The sequence below is a fragment of the Bos indicus genome, chromosome 10 (assembly GCF_029378745.1).
Source record: "Bos indicus isolate NIAB-ARS_2022 breed Sahiwal x Tharparkar chromosome 10, NIAB-ARS_B.indTharparkar_mat_pri_1.0, whole genome shotgun sequence".
Taxonomy (NCBI): Eukaryota; Metazoa; Chordata; class Mammalia; order Artiodactyla; family Bovidae; genus Bos; species Bos indicus.
The window spans coordinates 54615869-54621846 of NC_091769.1; positions in this window are offsets into that span (position 1 = coordinate 54615869).

The following is a 5978-nucleotide window of genomic DNA, read 5'->3' on the forward strand; positions in this document are numbered from 1 at the left end:
CTTCCCTGTCCATTACCAATTCCCAGAGCCTGCTCAAACTCATGTCTATTGAGTCAGTGATGCCACCTAACTATCTCATCCTCTTTCATCCCCTTCTTCCACCTTCAATTTTTCCCAGCATCGGGGTCTTTTCAAATCAGTCAGTTCTACGCATCAGGTGACCAAAGTATTGGAGTTTCAGCTTCAGCATCATCCTTCCAATGAATACTCAGGATTGATTTCCTTTAGGATGGACTGGTTGGATCTCTTTGCTGTCCAAGGGACTCTCAAGGGTCTTCTCCACACCACAGTTCAAAAACATCAGTTCTCTGGCAGTCAGCTTTCTTTATAGTCCAACTCTCACATCCATACATTACTACTGGAAAAACCATAGCTTTGACTACACGAATCTTTGTTGGCAAAGTAATGTCTCTGCTTTTTAATAAGCTGTCTAAGTTGGTCATAGCGTTTCTTCCAAGGAGCAAGCATCTTTTAATTTCATGGCTGCAGTCACCATCTGCAGTGATTTTGGAGCAGAAAAAAATAAAGTCTGCCACTGTTTCCATTGTTATTCAGTCTATTTGCCATGAGGTGATGGGGTCAGATGCCATGATCTTCGTTTTCTGAATGTTGAGCTTTAAGCCAACTTTTTCACTCTCCTCTCACTTTCATCAAGAGGCTCTTTAGTTCTTTCCTTTCTGCCATAAGGGTAATGTCATCTGCATATCAGAGGTTACTGATATTTCTCCTGGAAATCTTGATTTCAGCTTGTGCTTCATCCAGCCTGGTATTTCACATGATGTACTCAACATATAAGTTAAATAAGCAGAGTGACAATTTACAGCCTTGACATATTCCTTTCCCAATTTGGAACCAGTCTGTTGTTCCATGTTCAGCTCTAACTGTTGCTTCTTGACCTGCATACAGATTTCTCAGGAGGCAGGTTAGGTGGTCTGGTATTCCCATCTCTTTCAGAATTTTTCACAGATTGTGGTGATCCACACAGTCAAAGGCTTTGGCATAGTCAATAAAGCAGAAGTAGATGTTTTGCTGGAACTCTCTTGCTTTTTCCATGATCCAGCGGATGTTAGCAATTTGATCTCCGGTTCCTCTGCCTTTTCTAAAACCAGCTTGAACATCTGGAAGTTCATGGTTCACGTATTGTTGAAGCCTGGCTTGGAGAATTTTGAGCATTCGTTTGTTAGTGTGTGAGATGAGTGCAATTGTGCGGTAGTTTGAGCATTCTTTGGCATTGCTTTTCTTTGGGATTGGAATGAAAACTGACCTTTTCCAGTCCTGTGGCCACTGCTGAGTTTTCCAAATTTGCTGGCATATTGAGTGGAGCACTTTCACAGCATCATCTTTTAGGATTTGAAATAGCTCCACTGGAATTCCATCACCTCCACTAACTTTGTTCGTAGTGATGCTTCCTAAGGCCCACTCGACTTCACATTCCAGGATGTCTGGCTCCAGATGAGTGATCACACCATCGTGATTTTCTGGGTCATGAAGATCTTTTTTGTGCAGTTCTTCTGTGTATTCTTGCCACCTCTTCTTAATATCTTCTGCTTCTGTTTGGCCCATACAATTTCTGTCCTTTATTGTGCCCATCTTTGCATGGAATGTTCCCTTGGTATCTCTAATTTTCTTGTAAATATCTCTAGTCTTTCCCATTCCATTGTTTTCCTCTCTTTCTTTGCACTGATAACTGAGGAAGGCCTTTCTTATCTTTGTTATTCTTTGCAACTCTGCATTCAAATGCGTATATTTTTCTTTTTCTCCTTTGCCTTTTGCTTCTCTTCTTTTCATAGCTATTTTAAGGCCTCTTCAGACAACCATTTTGCCTTTTTGCATTTCTTTTTCTTGGGGATGGTCATGATCACTGCCTCCTGTACAATGTCACAAACCTCCATCCATAGTTCTTCAGGTACTCTATCAGATCTAATCCCTTGAATCTATTTGTCACTTCCACTGTATAATCATACTGCTACTGCTAAGTCACTTCAGTCGTGTCTGACTCTGTGTGACCCCATAGACGGCAGCCCACCAGGCTCCCCCGTCCCTGAGATTCTCCAGGCAAGAACACTAGAGCAGGTTGCCATTTCCTTCTCCAGTGCAGGAAAGGGAAAAGTGAAAGTGAAGTTGCTCAGTTGTATCCGACTCGTAGCGACCCCATGGACTGCAGCCTACCAGGCTCCTCCATCCATGGGATTTTCCAGGTAGGAGTACTGGAGTGAGGTGCCATTGCCTTCTCCAGTATAATCATAAGGGATTTGAATTAGATCAGACCTGAATGGTCTAGTGGTTTTCCCAACTTCCTTCAATTTAAGTCTGAATTTGGCAATAAGGAGCTCATGATCTGAGCCACAGTCAGCTCCCGTCTTGTTTTTACTGACTGTATAGAGCTTCTCCATCTTTGGCTGCAAAGAATATAATCAATCTGATTTCGGTATTGACCATCTGGTGATGTCCACGTGTAGAGTCTTCTCTTGTGTTGTTGGAAGACGGTGTTTGCTATGACCAGTGTGTTCTCTTGGCAAAACTCTTATTAGCCTTTGCCCTGCTTCATTCTGTACTCCAAGGCCAAACTTGCGTGTTACTCCAGGTGTTTCTTGACTTCCTACTTTTGCATTCCAGTCCCCTATAATGAAAAGGATATCTTTTTGGGATGTTAGTTCCAGAAGGTCTTGTAGGTTTTCATAGAACCATTAATCTTCAGCTTCTTAAGCATTACTGATCAGGGCATAGACTTGGATTACTGTGATATTGAATGGTTTGCCTTGGAAATGAACAGAGATCATTCTGTCATTTTTGAGATTGCATCCAAGTACTGCATTTCAGACTCTTTTGTTGACTATGAGGGCTACTCCATTTCTTCTAAGGGATTTCTGCCCACAGTAGTAGATATAATGGTCATCTGAGTTAAATTCACCCATTCCAGTCCATTTTAGTTCACTGATTCCTAAAATTCGATGCTCACTCTTGTCATTGCCTGTTTGACCACTTCCAATTTGCCTTGATTCATGGACCTAACATTCCAGGTTCCTATGCAATATTGCTCTTTACAGCATCAGACTTTCATCAACAGTCACATCCACAACTGGGTGTTGTTTTTGCTTTGGCTCCATCTCTTCATTCTTTCTGGAGTTATTTCTCCACTGATCTCCAGTAGCATGTTGGGCACCTACTGACCTGGGTATTTCTCAGACGAGAGACTAAAGACCTGGGCATCATGCACCATGTTCTTTTTGTACAGTCACCGAGAGAGCATTTAAAGACAGATTGCTAGACCTCTTTCTGGAGATTCTGATTCAGAACAATTGGGGAGAGACTTGGGAATCTGAAATTTTGAATGCTTTTCAGGTGATTCTGATATGTAGCAAGTCGTCAGGATCTGGAAGTAAAAATGACCTAAAAATCCATGGCCAAGTAAAATGGTCTTTTTTTTTTTTGCCTCCAATTTGCCATCAGTTCAGTTCAGTCGCTCATTCATGTCTGACTCTTTGCGACCCCATGAATCGCAGCATGCCAGGCCTCCCTGTCCATCACCAACTCCCAGAGTTCACTCAGACTCACGTCCATCGAGTCAGTGATGCCATCCAGCCATCTCATCCTCTGTCGTCCCCTTCTCCTCCTGCCCCCAATCCCTCCTAGCATCAGAGTATTTTCCAATGAGTCACCTCTTTGCATGAGGTAGCCAAAGTACTGGAGTTTCAGCTTTAGCATCATTCCTTCCGAAGAAATCCCAGGGCTGATCTCCTTCAGAATGGACTGGTTGGATCTCCTTGCAGTCCAAGGGACTTGGGATCATAGGTCCCTGGCCAGGGATGGAACCCAAGCTCCTTGGAGTGGAATCTCAGAGTCTTAACCACTGGGATGCCAGGGAACTCTGTTTTTTTATTCTTGATGAATCATTAAGAAGAGGCCAGTTTGTTTCCCTTCATTATATATTATTCCTGAGTCTCTAGCTTTAGGAAATACAATAAAGAATTCAAAATCTCTTAGCCATGATTTTTCCCAACCACTTTTCTTGCACTAAGGATCATATAAGGAAACTCTGTTTCCATATTACCTGATATTTTCAAAGTGCTTTCACATCTTCTCTCAAGGACCATGTGAGTTAGAATATATGATCCAATATTAGCATTTGCTTGAGTTTATCACACTTACCAAAATCTTGTCGATCTAATTCACTAAGGACCACTTCCAGTCTGTTATTCACACATTTATTCAACAACAAAAAAATTTTTAAACACTTGCCAGTCACTGTTAGGTACCAAAGGATAGCATACTGCATAAAATTCCTGCCTGCATGGAGCTTACATTCTAGTTGTGGGGCCTGCGTTGTTGGGGGTCGGGGGTCGGTGGGTGGTTCTCCTTACACGTGCCTCCTGTAAAAATTTTCCTAGCCTATCCTAGTCTGAATCTTAAAATTAGAAATTTCTCTCCAAACCTATTAAATGAGAAAGGGTAACATTTGTTCCATGCCCACACTATATCCTGTCTTTGAAGCTGATTCCTCTGCTTTGGTGCTTGTCTGTCACGTAGTTCTTAAGACCGTACATCGGCTTCGTGTTTATACCTGTTCTGTCATTATCTGTGCAACTCAATGAGTTCTATGGGTCTTGTCTTCGAAAGGAAGAGACTCCTGTTTGTAATCATATGATTAATGAGTGCTTCTCAGTGATTCTCGATTAGAATGGTCAGTGCCTCACCTGATTGAAGATTAAAGTCTACACCTACAGAATGTCTTTAGTAGAACTGGAAACCTAACAAACAGGGAAAACATTTCCGTGAAAGTTAAGTCAAAGAATGTCAGAGTCAGAAGAGATCTGAGATGTAGCCCCACTGCCTTTTCAAGATCAGAAATCTGAGACCCAGAGAGGTTAGTTAAGTTGCTTTAGGTCACACAGCATAAATGGATGTGGAATCAGTAATCATACAATCACACGGCTTTGTGTGTGTGTTGGGGGGGAAAGGGCAGGGGGGTCCTTCTCCTAAAATTTGACGTCTACGTCAGGTTCAGGTGCCCCATCACTCCCACCCACCCTCCTTTCTTATATTAATTCTGCATCGCTTTCCGAAGAATCAGGTCGTGAAAACTTGCAGTTGTGGCATTCTACAAGCAGGTGTCCAGACCACGGACACGGAGTGGGGAATCTGGGTCTCCACTTGCCCGCGGAGAACTCTCCAGCCCCCGCATACAAAGTTTCCTCGGTTCGTACGTTTCTCTTTCAGATCCCTGGCCGCGAGGGCCAAGATGCCTGCTGTGGCCTCGGAAGAAGTTCGGAGATGCCGATTCCTCGAAGAAGCCGGGGAGCGTCGGCCGCCGAGCCGGGCGTCCTCTAGCCGGGTGGTGGCGGCGGCGGAGGGGCAGCGCCGCGCTCGGAGCAGCGTGGGGCTGGGCGGGGCGGCCCCTAGGCGCGCGCTGCCCGCCCCGACTGCCAGGGCCGCGGGCCCGCTAGCCCCGCGCGGAGCGAGAGGCGCGCGCGGGCCGTGGGGGCTGGGCCGAGGCGGAGCGCTAGGCGGCGGCGGGAGGCACCGCGGGACCAGGCAGCGGCCCCCCCGCCCCACCGAAGTCCGTCCCCGCGCGGGGCTGGGGAGCTCGGGGCGGGGAAGCCGCGGGGCCGCGCCACGTCCCTCGCCCGCCCCAGAGCGGGTTTTGCAGGCGGCTCCAGGCTGGGAGCTTTTGTGTCTGCGACTCGGGAGCGGTGAGAGCGCAGACCTCCTCCTCAGAGGGCGCTGTGAGTGCGCCTCCTGGGCCCGACCGCCCGCCTCCCGCCTCCCCTGTCAGCGGCTCCTGAGGCGGCGGCGGCGGCGAAGAAGGAGTGGGAGGAGGCGGCGGCGGCGGCGCACTCGTCCTCCGCACACGCCGGCCCCGGGCGGGGGGCCGCCCCGAGGCCGCGCTCCCGCCGCCGCCGCTGAGCCCGGTCGGACCCCGCACGCCGCCCGGCCGCCCGGAGGCCTCGTCCTCCTCCCAAACTTTGCAAAGTCGCCCC